At 40.0% G+C, this 14,911-nt stretch overlaps 1 long non-coding RNA gene across 4 annotated transcripts in view; it reads right to left on the bottom strand.

The window, feature by feature from the left end:
- The window catches only part of LOC128319805 (uncharacterized), a 70,901-nt gene extending 58,872 nt beyond the window's left edge, over positions 1 to 12,029 (bottom strand). Inside the window, exons 1-2 of one of the 4 annotated variants that reach the window (XR_008303273.1) lie at positions 11,258 to 12,029; positions 588 to 11,177 (exon numbers count right to left, since the gene is read on the bottom strand). This is a non-coding gene — a long non-coding RNA (uncharacterized LOC128319805). Of the gene's footprint in view, positions 1 to 587 lie in introns of all 4 variants that reach the window. The other 3 variants (XR_008303272.1, XR_008303270.1, XR_008303271.1) reach the window with 3 other exon arrangements.
- Between the last annotated feature and the right edge of the window lie 2,882 nt (positions 12,030 to 14,911).

The following is a 14,911-nucleotide window of genomic DNA, read 5'->3' on the forward strand; positions in this document are numbered from 1 at the left end:
ATGGCATTAAATCCTTAAATGAGTGTTAATCTCTTTAATAATCTAAATGTGTGTATGGGAATTAGTACAGTAATTTCTTCCTTCATCGCAGAAATTCTGCAAAGACACAGTGGAGAGCAGAAGAGAAAGCAAACTCAAATGGGAACAAACTTTACCTACTGCTCTAGAATGTATTTGCTTTCAGATTGGAGAGTAATTAAGTGATAAGATTTCAATCGAGAGATTTCATGCCCAGATCGGCTCCATTCCACCCGAGCAAAACATTCTGAGCTGTGATTGGTCCACTGGGACATTTTTGTTGCCATACCCCTACTGATACTTGGCACGGTTGGCATGCCCACGCCTACTGTAACACTTATAGCAGGATTTGCTTGCAGAACTCAAGGCATGCAGCAAAACCTCATGAGAACTTTTTTCTTTCTTTCTTTCTTTCCCTCCCTCTCTCTTTCTCGTCCTATAATCCCCAAAGGCAGGAACCTGAATAACTCAGCGTTTTAAGTCACACCAAATCTGATTTGTTGAAAGCAAGTTTGGTCTCTGTTCAAGTATGTAAAGAGCTCAAAGAGCCATTTTTGGTGTTTACTTACAGTGGCCTCCTGAAATGAAAATGAGTTCCTCTCCATTATGCTTCTGTCCCAAGAGATTCATATGATCGCCAGAGTTTGAGTTTCAGTTGAAAAGAGATTCAAAGACAAGAGGCAAAGATGGTGAAGAAGCAGGCACACTGGGGGGGAAAGTGCAGCAGAGTTAAACATTAATGTCAAGGAAAAACATCTTATCGGTTTAGTAGTTTTTCAAATGACCACAGTTATACGTTCAAACCTACTGGTGTCAAACTTAATGCCATTTGCATTGGTGTTATAAGCGCATTATGTTGGTATTTATGCGATCACTCATACCCATGTTCTCAATCACTCTCACACACACACTTTCACACCAAAGTCCAGTACCACACCTGCAACAGCAGCAAGCATTTTTTTTTTAGGCCCAGGTTATTATTGTCACCCAATCTCAATCTGCCCCTCCCAAGAATTCAACGCAAGAAATGGCAGCGTTCCAACTGAGAGCCCGCCATTAGCCAAGTTTCTGCATGTCTTTGCTTTCAATCGTGGAATGAACAAAACCTTACCAGTCATTACCTAGGCTTTTTGAGACCAGAAAACATCGACCCCAAGTGTCAATTTTGGCTGTTTACAAAGTCTTCTTCAATATCTCAAATTTAGGCTTTGTAATATTTAATTTATTTAGCACCTTTCTCAAATACAAGGTTGCATTACAAAAGTTTCACCAAGTCAAAAACGGCACACAGCTCAGATATGAAAGAGTTTCAATGAAGCTGCATACATAAAGGTTGTATAATGGCAGATGATGTCGGTCGTTGATGGTGGGCTGAGGCCAGCAGATGCACGACGCACATGGTTGACTTTATTGAAGTTCAAATTAAGGTTATCTGTGGCGGTACTCTAAAGAGCCGGGCATGCCTCTTTGATCTTCAAAGGCAGATGAGTTGGCAATATGGAGATAATACCACCAATCTACAACTATTACTCTATAGAGCGAGAGCGGGGACTCTGCTTTCAAGCCCCTTGAACCTTTGCATACATAGTGCACTTACGTGAAGCCACAGTGCCACCTGCTGACTGTGAGGCCACTACATTAAGGCACAGGTTCCCAATCCTGTTCCTGGAGCACCTCAGGAAGGGCTGTTAATTATCTGAAGCAGGGAAAACACTAAAATGTGCAGGACATGGGGTACTCCAGGAGCAGGGGGGTCAGGAACCTCTACATTAAGGCATTCACATTCTTGATTTCCATTAACATATCAAGTAACAATTCCATTAACATTAACAAGTAGACTACCTCTACTTTTTTTCTCTTTTTTTTTTTTTTTTTTCTTTTTATTGTTATTGTATTGTATTGTGTATCTGTTGTAATCATTATTCTACATTTTTGTCTCTTAAATTTCTGTCTTGCTTGCCCCTTTATTATTTATTTCTGTTGTTATTATTGTACTGCTGTAGACTGCCTAAGGCTCACAAAAAGCATTTCAATGCACATTGTCACTGACACTTGTATATATGACAAATAAACTTGAAACTTGAAAGGCATTCTAACAAGTAAAAGCATTATGGACACTTACTTTATCTTAAAGTCCAATCTACATGATGAGCAGCTCACACACCCAATGCTTTTTGCTGTGTTTCAACAGGTTTCTACAGCAAGGGAGAAGAAGCCTGGTTGCACAGCTCTGATAAGGAGGAGAACACCACCATCTGCTGGTGGCAAAGTATATTAGCTTCCCAAGCTAAGCTTAGGAAGACAGTGTCAGCTATCACGTTCCAGAAGCGTTGGATAAAAACAAAACACATGGATAAAACAAACAGTTCCAAGCTGCTGTTTCCTACACATGAGATGTGAATTAGAGTCTAATGATCAAATGATGATTGACACATAAACAAAAACAAGCCACCTGCAAAGATTTGTGACCGAAACCTCACTTCTGATGTTCTTACCACAACCTCTATGTGAGTAAACCATCAGTGCTTTTGCTTCTCCACTACATAAGAATGGAACTTGTAGCATAATGGCTAAACAACAGCTTTTAGCCCCCTTAAACATACAGGAACCACTGACGTGTCCAGATTCACATTCCTCACTCTCAGGACCATATATTCTACCCACAAGATTTTATACTATAATAGGAACATGCCTTAAGATAAATTAAATAATAATTTGGTAGTCTAAGTGGTTAATATTATATACTCAAATTTAGAATTAGTTTAGTTTTCAATTAGACTACTGAATAAATTAGAACAACATACATATCCATAGCTAGGTGCAATGTAGCATAGCTAATCCAAAGAGAGGAAAAAGATGGACAAAGAAGGGTATGTAAGTCTTATGTACAGTATGGATAAGGTAGATTTGTAGTATCTATTGTCTGCTTTTATGGTAGTGGTGGCGTTTGTTATGTTATACGAGTCAGAAGACATCAGAAACAGAATAATAATGAAAAAAAAATAATAATAATAATGTTCAGATCATCATCTTTTAGAACCTTGTCTAACTCTAAAGTACTAAACGTCTGCAAACATGTTTTCATACAAGCCACTGCGTAAAACAACCTGATCAAGAAATAATGAATAGCTCAGCGGAAAAGCCTTCACCCTATCACGAGTTTGCGGGTCTGCATCCTGATGATGCCACAACAGCTGGTTTAGGGCCAGGAATCCAAGCGAGGGCAATTGGGAGAGCATAACTGGAAGCGATTAATAAATCAACTCTACATGTAGCCAGTTGTGGGCATTAGTGAGCTCATGTATGCGGAAGAGGGCAGTTTTCCTCCAAGCGTGTCCAGCTGGGACATAGCAGCAGCAGTTCAAAAAGATGCAGTGGATGGCTTCATATGTCTCTGAGGAAGCTGAGTGGCAGCTGTTATGTTATAGGAAAGAGCTAGAAAATGGGTCATGGGTTTAAATTTAAAGAAGGAAATAATGATTAACACCTTAATAATAAACCCAGGACAAAAAAATAATAATTTATAATTAACTGACAGGAACTCTTACATACAAAGCATACAATTCTTAGTGTCTGGACGAAAAAAAAAAAAGAAACGATGACATCTAAATAAGCAATAATTAATAAAACTGGGTTAAGAAAAAATAATTAATTGAGAGAAACTGTCTGTGTTTGGACATGTTCTATACAACATACAGCCCGGAAAATAAATTCTATGTAATTCTCTCTACAACTGCTCTATGAAATCAAGCAAAAATGCATTCGATCAACCAGGAAACAGCTGTGTAGTGAAAAATAATCAAAGCTTCTGCCACATTCTCCCTGTGGTAATCCATAAGAAAGCTGAATGTTTGTGTTTATTTAGCATTTTCAGTCAGCAGGTCATTTGTAAACATGTGGTTTCTGCCTGGAATTACAATAAAACCTTTATACGAATTATGAATATATATATGTATGTCAGGGGATTCAAGGACTATAAGATATCAGGTAATATGGGTCATCGTTTATCCCAATTTCAGATCATCAGTGTTTTGTGAATAACTGAATTAAATATTATTCTAAGCCTGTAATGTGAATGTCTTATTTATCTAACACACTATCACTCTGTTCCTGCTGCCGCAATTCATCAAGAGTAAAAGAAGGAAAAGTGATGAAAATTCGTAAAACAGCAACACCTTGTGGTGGAACAGATTCCTGCAGTCCAGAAGCAGAGCCTTTGGTTATCCACATGGTGGCAGCAAACACCACAGAAAGAGATTATACTTGCACTACAGTTGCTGAAGCATTAGCTGTATAAAGTACCACTAAACACTGACTAGCTAATGAATTGAAAATCATTTAAATTTGCACTTTGAAGTTGCCCAAAGAGCCAAAGGACTCAAACTTCCCAACAGAGACAAATAAGCAATTTCTGAGGAAGCAGAAGACATTTACTCCAGATCTGCCCTAAGGAAAGCTCTGTACTAAACACACCAGAGGGAGCTGTTGTAAATCAGGTGGCATGATCTTTAATGGAATTACATTCTTCTCAGAAGAGCTGCCCTTCATGGAAAAAAGGAAAAGAAAGGGGAAAAAAACTACTGACAGGCAAGTAAGTAACCTGAGCCAGATGTGTCCTCCTAGCATGCTGACATACAGTGAATATCCAAAATATCCTCCCGCATCATGCTGGTAGTACATAACACGCAGGAAGGTAGAACATCAACACACACCTGAGGTACTTCCATTGACCTGTGGAAACACATGATGCATAAAGGCAGGAAAAAGAAGGAGGATAGAAATCACACAAACTGAAATGCTAGCTGTTGCTTTTCGCACCTAAACCCCAACCCTAGATAATTTCCTAACCTAATTTTAATTCATTTCTGATATATTATCAAGGACATCAGAGACCATAGGGTTTAACCAAATATGTCATTACTGACTCAGGTATGGTCAGGTATGCAATGGACAAAATGGACAAAAATTAAGTAAGGGCTTCTGGGTGGTGCAATTATCTATGCCCAGGGTCGGCTAGGAAGTATGGCCAGGTTTCCATTAGCTCATGCATACAGTACAGGTCTCTTCTTCAAGTTGAGCTATCCTATGCTGTTACACAGGCAGCAGTTCTAAAGATGTGATGGCTTCATGCTATGGAGCAGGCATCTGTTAGTCTTCCCCCTCCCAGATTAGTAGCAGTTGTATGATAGAAGAGAATCAGCTTATGGGTGATGGATAAATTTTAAAAGCAATTGTAAGAAATTATTCCACCATGAGTATCCTGTGCTATCCTATCCTAACGCTATCTATATAAATTGGTCAAAACTGTGTTTGAGCAGTGACCAAACAACCTCCACACTGACTCTGTGAGTGTGTGTGTTTTGTGTGTGTGTGTGTGTGTGCGTGTATGACAGGGACAGAAAGAGACAGAAACAACAAGAGCAGGCAGGGTGCTATGAGTCATTAATAACAATCATAATTGTCCTGGAGATTATCCAAAGCCACTTAATATGCTGTACAATCCTCTTGATATTTACCTACCACAAAGTGGGACCATAAAGAGCAGTGACAACAGCAGACCAACAAATTATGACAGAACTGCTAACTAATAGACTTGCTAATCCCTGCAGTAATCTTTTTTCATTTCAGAGACAAATCAGGCTGCTGCACTCAGCTCTTATCAGGGCCTACAATTCCTTTAAGACTAGTCACGCAGATCCCGCCTCACATGCTCCTATGTAAGAAAGGCTCATTTTTGTTTCTGTATTTCCGTGACTCAGAGCATTGTTAGAACAAGAATGAAAGTGAGAGAGAGAGAGAGAGAGAGATTTGTCTCTAGACAAGGCATGCAGCAATGGTCAATACCAAGTTGTGACAAAATTGAGTAATCTTTGTAAGCTTCATCTGAAATTCTGCAGTATTGAGTGATGATTTGCAAATGAGAGCAATGACTGTGGCAGTAAAAGCTATTTTTAAAACAGGAGTGTTGACATCATTGCTTAGCACCAGGAAGCCAAATAACATAAGATTTCTGACAAGCGTGTGGTAAGGAGCTGCCAGTTTCTTTTATACCGATAACCCAGATAGCCTTTCCCATAATACACACATTGATGAGGACACAAAACAAATGTCTTGTGAAAGCAATATTACTCATATTTTGTATGTACTGTGAGACATATTAATCATAAAACACACACAGAAATTATTTAGACCTTACTTCGTATAATACTGCACTAAAGAGCCAGAACAAACGTTTTCCTAACTCTCCTGGCATTACCCTCCTGTAGACTGTCATTCACACACACACACACACACACACACACACACACACACACACACACACACACACACACACACACACACACACACACATACACAGGCAAGCATGTTCCCACACACCAGCCACAAACACATACAACTCTGAACAAAGGTGCCATTTTCCTCAGGAAGGGTCAGCAGTTGCCTCCGTCAGACAGGCGCTTGTTCTTGGTCGGACGCTGCCCAATCTCAGGCTCGGCCACTCTGCCACCTAAATTCCACCCCTCCACCCCCGTCTCAGGCCCTACTACCCTGGAGACAAGCTCCTTATTGTTTCTACACCCTAATAAATGACAACTCTCCTGCTCAGACAAACTTTAGTGCCATTCTAAACACACACAAGAGAAACAGAGAGACAGTCAGAGCAAACAGGGTAGGAGTGAACGGGTAAACGCAAGATAACATCCATCTATCCATTTATCCATCCATCTATATATATTTGCCTCCATGCTGCCCATATACATATACAGAATTATTGGCACTCTTGGAAAAGTTGGGTAAAATGTTATAAAAATGACTGTGTGCATAATTAGCTTAATTGCACCCTGAGCATATGAGAAAACTCTAACCATTAACTGATGTAGATTTTTGCCTCTCTGCATATCCTCATCACTTGCCTCTCTAACCATCCTCATCCTTCATTCTAGCTCAAGTTGTTTTAAATGTTTTAATCATTGCCTTTAATCACTGCCCTAACAGTGGATATGGACATTTTAGCTATTTTAGAGCCACTGTCTAATTTAGTCTCATTTCATTTCAGTGTCCTCTAATCTTTCCCATGATGAAGAATGACCGAAAGATTTTGGCTTCTGTGTGAAACAGGAAGTCATGGATGACCTCTTAAGAGTTCCTGAATACTCAGGTGAAAAGAATAAATATTAATATAATTTAATATAAATGAGAATATGTTTCAATTACACACAAACACTAACACTAACACAGTGGCATCCTATACACCTACCATATATAATACATTGCTGTGGACATTATTATGTTAATTGGCATGGACATTATAATATTAGGTTATAATTTGGATGATGGACCATTGTCAGCACAGCCGTTACAGTGACACGGCAGTGGCATTTTAGTGTGACACTTGTACGAGTACATCAAGCACAGTGACTTTGCTGGGAAATTACAGTTTGAGGCTATAAGCTACTGTATAGCCCATCAGTTAATGACTACATGACACCTGATAGTTGTTATTTTTTGCTCACAAACTGTCTCATCATACTTCTGAACCTGAACCTCACATTAAAATAATGGATGATATTAAAATACCATCACCATGTCACTGCCACTGCTGTGCTGGGAATGGCCCACCACCCAAAATAGGAGGGTGTCCTACATCTGACAAGATGCACCTTTACTATCTGATGCATTCAGGGGAAACCTGGATGCCTGAAAAGCTGAGATGTTGTGAAGCTTTATATAATGAGGGTCTGAGCTGCTTTGATTTCCATTCTGTATTTTCTTGATCTACTGGATACTTTACACCCGTCAGTAAGCTAAGCCAAATCATCTGAAGATGTCACCCAAGCTGAACTTCTAATGACTTACTGGCAAACAGTCTTGCACTGTGCAACATTATGGCAATGGCTACACTATCAGGTTCGACAACTGATGGCAAGGGTGTGTAGTAAACTTCTTGCAAGCAATTATAGATCCAAATAATTTAGGCAAGACATTATCACACAAGCTGCATGCTAGTGACGTAGTAGACTATTAAAGCCACTGTTAGCAGTTCCAAAATCCGCCACCACAGTAGTCCAACCACTCCACACAATCCTGCCCCATCCATCAACACCTGATACCAGATCAAAACACTCTGTAACGCCTACTCAATGGAAATTCCTTGACTGGTTCTAAAGTCTGCACCTACAGCAATTATTTCCAAGCTACATCCAAGAAAATGATACGTTCAGCTAAACACAACAAGACATGCGTTATTATTTTCTATCTACGTATATAGTTAACTTGGATAGAGATAAGTAGGCCTGGCCAAAAACAGAAAGGCACAGTCAAAATTGTAGCTAGTTAAATTAGTTGGGTATATTACAAAAAGAAAATGGGAGGATAACCAATTACACAAAAATGTACCAAACAAAACAAGCCACAAAACAAGCACAGCCTGAGGTGTCAAGCCCTAATAATCTCTCTCAGGTTTCTCCTTAGCCAAGACACTACACAGATGTTTGCTTTTGTCTTCACTATTACTTAGTCCCTTTCTATTATCAACATTTCTAGAAAGGAAATATTGTTGACACCAGAACTTTAGTTTGAATGTCTGCCTTGTCTGCCACAATTGCATTGCATTGTAAGATATACCAAGAACTCTAGGATGTAACAAGAACTCAAGCAAAATTGCATGTCTTTGCTTATTATTCCTGTATATGTTTTGTTTCAGAGCATCCATTTCAATTATTTACTTTGGCTCTTTCTAAAGACACAATTACATCTATAAACAATATTAATTGTTTTTAAACAGTGGTTCCAGTTTAAATTAAGTTAATGAAGAGCTGTGAGTGCAAACAGCTGCTGGTGGATTGAGTATGTAATTTTTGGTGGCCAGGGAAACAGCACTGGAAGCATGTCAGAGTCCTAATACATAACTCCACTGTGGCTTACCACAGCTGTATCACATAACACCACAGCAGAGTTCTTTAGCATGACCACTGCCCTCCACTAGACCCTTTTCAGACCTTTACAGACCACTTATCCACCCAAACCACCACAAAATTACATCTCAGGAACATTTTTTACCCAAAGGTCTTTGAGTTTGAAACCTTAAAGAACCTACTGCAGCATAACCCTAGAACTCAGCACAGATGTTCCTTCAAAACACGGCTGACATGCATTCCTGCACCCTCTACACACACTTCCCACTTTCCAGTTGAAAGTGTCACAAGAGAATGAGGAAGATGAGAACCTATCGAGTTGAGTGTGGGGAGAGGGGTTACAAAAAGGGCTCGGTGTTTTATCAATGCTTGTTGGTGGACACAAAATCGGTCTTTGTCTCGCCCTGGGGGCAGCTGATAAAGGAATTCTAATGTCAGGGGGGCTTTGACCAAGTTTATTTGACACTTCAGCTCCTTTTGTTCAAGCAAGTGTCCCACCATCAATACCCGCCGTGAGAGTCATTTGGCATTGGACAGAGAGTCCCTCTTCAGTGGAGAAAGGGGGTCTTGTTCAAAAAGGATTTTAATGAGGGGGGTACATAAAGGAGGTAAGATTGCCCTGTTCTTTATACAGCCACATAGTGGGGTCTCTGTCCACGGTGTTGACAATGGTGGGGGTACAGAAGGGAGAAGGAGAGGCAGAATCTTAAAAGAAGTCAGGGTCTTAAGACATGTCCTTTCCTGTCTTAGTCACGTCCAGTTCCCTAGCATTCCTGCTTTTCCAAATGGCACGAGTGGAATCCTGAGGGCAGAGGTGTTTACTGTGATCCCTCACCTGCGTATGGCTAGAAGGTTCATGCCAATTGTAAAGTAAAGGCATCACGAAAAAAAACTTGGCAAAAGCTGTCAGAAATAATAAACATTACTTAGAACCAGTTAGTACATTGCCTTTGCAGAAAACTAGCATCACCTTTTTCACATTCATTAGCAACAACATTAGCAGCAAACCTCTTATTACTCTTAAACAATGTACTAATTTGGTGATATGCATTTATTCTGCGAGGAAAAACAAATCAACTGAAGTATATATATTTACACCCACTCAGCCATTTGCAAACAGCAGGCTTCCCTGTGACAGCTTGCCTGTCTTCAGGAGGCTATTCTACTGCATTGTTCTGGTGGAGAATAGAGTGGGTGTGGGCCATTCCCACTCCTCAACCCCTAAATCCTTTTAGCTGGGAGGAAAGAGGTCTAATGGTGTGCTCTTAAGAGATCTGGGTGGGCAGGGTGGGGTTTCTACGAGCAGAACATTTGTACAGATCTTGTTCTTGTGAGAACACTTGCTATCCAACAAAAGCAGCAGTTTTGCCAACACAAACAGTTCCATCATTGTTTCCCTTATTCCAAAATACACTGTGCACGATCTACTCCAGCTATGAGACCATCGCTATGACGAACCCATTCCACCCTGCCCAGAAATGTTGCTTTGACCGAACGGCCTTGCTCTGGCCTTAACAAGGGTCAGCTTTTACAGCTCCCTGTCCACCCTTTGACAAATTGGCAGCATAAATGGGTGACTTCTGTCTCATGTATCAGTAGAAACCACATCATGTTACTTTAGTCACACCTGAGTGGTGTCACTGTGCACATGGTATCAGGTTTAACAGAATGTCAATTAAACCTTTAATCACACCAGTATATACAAAGTCATTAGTTATGACAGACCTGCTTCCTCTATTAAAAACACTACCCTCTCAGTAGTAAACAAGTTTCTGACAGTTTTTATCCAGTATCCTTTCGGCTGTCCTATGACAAGTCTTCGATGCTGTCAGTGATGTACAAGGTTTTTTTTTTTTTTTTTTTTGATAAAAATGTAAAAAGATTTTAAAGAGAGTGCATGTGGCAAACTGGTGCAGCTTGGTTAAAACAGACTATGCATTCATTAGTTTATTTGGATATGGAAAGTAGACCAAACACACAATATTAGCCATACTTAAATAGCATTCACACACTGAACCCACAACCACACAAGTGTTTTAAAAGCTAGCTGCCCTTGGTAGGCGCTGTTTTACTGACTCATTGAAGTGGGAGTAACGGTATGAGAGCACAATCTTTTCCAGCAGGTGAATTTATGTGCATCTTCTTTTTAAAAGAGACTGTAACTTAAAGCAATAAACAGTAAAAAAAAGACTTCATGGCTGTTGCTCCCTGGGTAGCTTCCACAATCACACTGCTCATGGAAAACTATGAAATATGAAATAAAGTATATGCAGTAGATATAATTAGCTGGAAAGTTATAGAAGTGTGAGACACTGACACTGTACCTGCTGCTGCTGCTGCTTTTTATCTCTGACAAGCAGACATTGGTTTAGTCAGGCAGAGGTAAGTTTGAAAGGCGCATCACTTCTTCAGTGATCAACCATGGTATCATCCATAAGCCCATTTCCAAAAGAAATTCCTAAATCAGCCGAGAGAGCAAGGGAAATCCAGACTGAGCGCGTGCTTGTGTCGGTCTCCGGGCCACGCATGGACATCCCGGTGTTCAATCCCTGCACAGAGCCAGCCGTCTGCCGGGGCGCGCGCGCACACCACAGTATGGCTCCTCCACATAGGCTGCTTTATCTCCAGGAATGAACAGCAAGCCAAGCGAGAACACACACTAAAACCATCCTCCAAGTCAAACTCCTCCAAAAAACCCATTACATAAATGCAGGATTGTGGAAACGAAGAGCAAAATCCTCCACGTGCACACTGCATCCGGCTGTAAAACTATGAGAAATATCCATTGAACGGACACAAAAAATGAATTAAATCCCCGAAATGGTAATAAACTTCGCGCAGGTTTTGTACCAAACTTCGCCCAAGGCTGTAGCCCTGGAAGGAAACTCCAGGCGCTGTTGGCTAGGACTCCTTCAGCTCCGGTGTGACAGATGTACAGGACGCAGCCTCGACTCTGCCTCTAGTTCCTCCTGCGCTCCAATGCAGCGCTCAGGAAATCCCACTCATTACACTCTGCTGCACGTGAAGCCATCTGCCAAGTTCACCTGACTCACGCGCACACAGCATGCCGGGTAATGGAGTTTCTGTGGGAGTTTCTCACTCACTCACTAGGAACACGTGGAAATGATCAAGAGTAAACGAATTAATCTAGATTGTTGACTTGTATCTATATAATAGATTTTATTTTATTTTTTTAATAAAAAGTGATGCAAAATATTACCCAATTATATATACTATATATACTATAAACACTATAAAAAATTATGCAAAATATTACCCAATTACTCAATATTACTATCCATCTATCTATCTATCTATCTATCTATCTATCTATATGTGTGTGTGTGTGTGTAAAGAACAATAAAAAGTGATGCAAAATATTACCCAAATATTACTATCTATCTATCTATCTATGTTTTTGTGTGTGTGTGTGTAAAACACTATAAAAAATGATGCAAAATATTACCCTAATTACTCAATATTACTATTTCTCTCTCTCTCTCTCTCTCTCTCTCTCTCTCTCTCTCTCTATATATATATATATATATATATATATATATATATATATATACGCGTGTGTGTGTGTGTGTATGTATATATATAATATATATATGTAGTGTTGACTGAGCAAGTAGCTGTGTGACGCTTAATGATCGCCGCGGGGGGCCATAGCGTGTGAGCCTCTCGCCTAAACACTGCTGAGGAAGATAATTATCAGCTGTCGTAAGAGTGAGAGAGAACAGCGTCGGCGCTTTGAATCACCTTCTCATGAATGCTCTGCTTGTTTCTCTTACCTCACTCGTCTTACTCACCTCCAGGCGCGCTTTTTTATTTCAGGAATCTGAAAGTCTGAAGCACAGCGTGAGAAAAAAGAGGAGTGGATTCCCGGAACTGGAGTCCTGAAGATGCCCTGTATAACACATCCTGGTGAAGTAAAGGCGAGTGGAGCTGTAATCCTGAGTTACATGGGGGATTCAGTGACAGAGCTGCCATCAGGAGCAGACTGGGAACACACATCAGCCCAAGAATTGGATTTCAGTTGACCTGCGTTTGTCCAAAAAACGTTGATTAAAAAAAACAACAGCAACCAGTATTACAGCAAGTCGCAACACTTCTGCACAGTAGGAGTGTAACACAATGCCACTATCTGTATCTCAAATCAAGTCAAGTTGCTTTATTGTCATTCTGTCATATCTGTATCAGTGGGTACGTTTACATACACATAAATATTCCAATATTAATCAGAATTTTGGCAATATTCCAATTACTATTTACATACTTACCGTTTAAACATAACCGTATATACAGGAATATTCTGATGGCTCTACGCATATAAACATCATATTCAGAATATGGCTGAAACCCGAATATCGATGGAATTTGATGTGCATGTAAACGTAGCCTATGTCTGTCTAGTGCTTCAAATATCTGCATCTAAACTGGAAGTGGGCATTGCCTAAACTGGAAGGGATTTTTTTTAAGGGATGAATTTGCATAAAGTCTGTAAAATGCTGCCATACCTAATGAATCATTTCTGTTCCTGCTCATTGAGGGAGTATTTACCAGCTTTTTCAAAGTTTCAAAGTTTTGGGTTACAGCTGATCTTGATAGGAAGGTAAATCCCCAATATAAGAGATGGAGAATCCTAGTGAGTGCCTGCTCACTGTTTTGGAAATTAACTAAAGATTAGAAAGCCATTCATTCAGTTCAGGGTCAGAGTGATTCCAGAGCAAATCCCGTGGGTGCTGTGGGTGCGAGACGGGAAAATCTAGCCCAGAAAGGATGCCAGTCCATCACAGGGCACCATCCACACACATATTAACACACTCACTCAGACCTACAGGCAATTTAGCATAGCTAATCCACAGTGGGCGGAAACTGAAAAAACCCAGAGGAAACCCACACAAACACAGATAACAACACACCAAACTCCACACAGACAGTAAGTCATGGTCAGGATGAGTCAGCAATGTGATCCACTGAGCCACCAAGATTAGAAATCTAGCTATGTGGACATGTTTTCATCTATCTTATGCCTGGGTCACACTACAAGATTATTCAATCGTCTCCCCTGTTGAAAATGTGACATAGTCCAGATGTAATAACAGCTTTCACTGGCTTTTGTCCTGAATTAAGCTTCAGACATCAAACTCCCACATTAAAGATATGCCCAGAATAAAACACCACCCACGTTCAGATTCTCACCAATCAGTGTTTCAACCAATGTACCTGACTCACAGAACCTTGGATGTCTCAATATTTCTCATGAGCATACTGTATGTGACTTCATACAACACAAATTGTATTGACTTCATCAATACAAACATGGCAGATGACAAATCAGCATGGCTGTCACTGCTTATTGGTCTTTCACGCAGGACATCAGGATTGGATTTTTAACACAAGAGAGTCAGTGTCCAAACCCCCACCACCACCCCTACCCTAATCTTAATATTTAGTTAAAAAACAAAGATTGATATGGCTTTGGTATGCATTAGGTTGATATGGCTTTAAAAGTTGTAACTGCTAAATTGTTAGTGATGCTACTTCAGTCTGAGAAGTTTTTTTTTTTTTTCTTCTTGAATTTACTAGCTAAATTTACTAAAGAAATCAAGGCATAATTTACTTCTTCCAATTACTTCTTCAATTTCCAGTATCCAGCCTCATTCCCCCAAGATAATTTATTCCATATACAGATGTAATTGTGGACTTATGGACCATTTGAATTGAGACTGGTTCTTTGTTGGATTTTTAGTGCATGTGTTTTCGAACAGATTCCAAACAGGAAATTAGTAAAATGGCATTTAATGAAGTCAGGATTTCTGGGGAAATTCACTTTGCTGAGCAGATGTCTTTGGAATGAATGCCATTATAGGTACACACAGTACTTCACTGGGTTTATCAAGAACGTGGTGTAAAGATGTGAAAGATGCAAAATATTCAGCTGTGGTAAAGAAGACTAGTTAGTAAGTTGTTTA

Source organism: Pangasianodon hypophthalmus, chromosome 13 (genome assembly GCF_027358585.1).
Source record: "Pangasianodon hypophthalmus isolate fPanHyp1 chromosome 13, fPanHyp1.pri, whole genome shotgun sequence".
Taxonomy (NCBI): Eukaryota; Metazoa; Chordata; class Actinopteri; order Siluriformes; family Pangasiidae; genus Pangasianodon; species Pangasianodon hypophthalmus.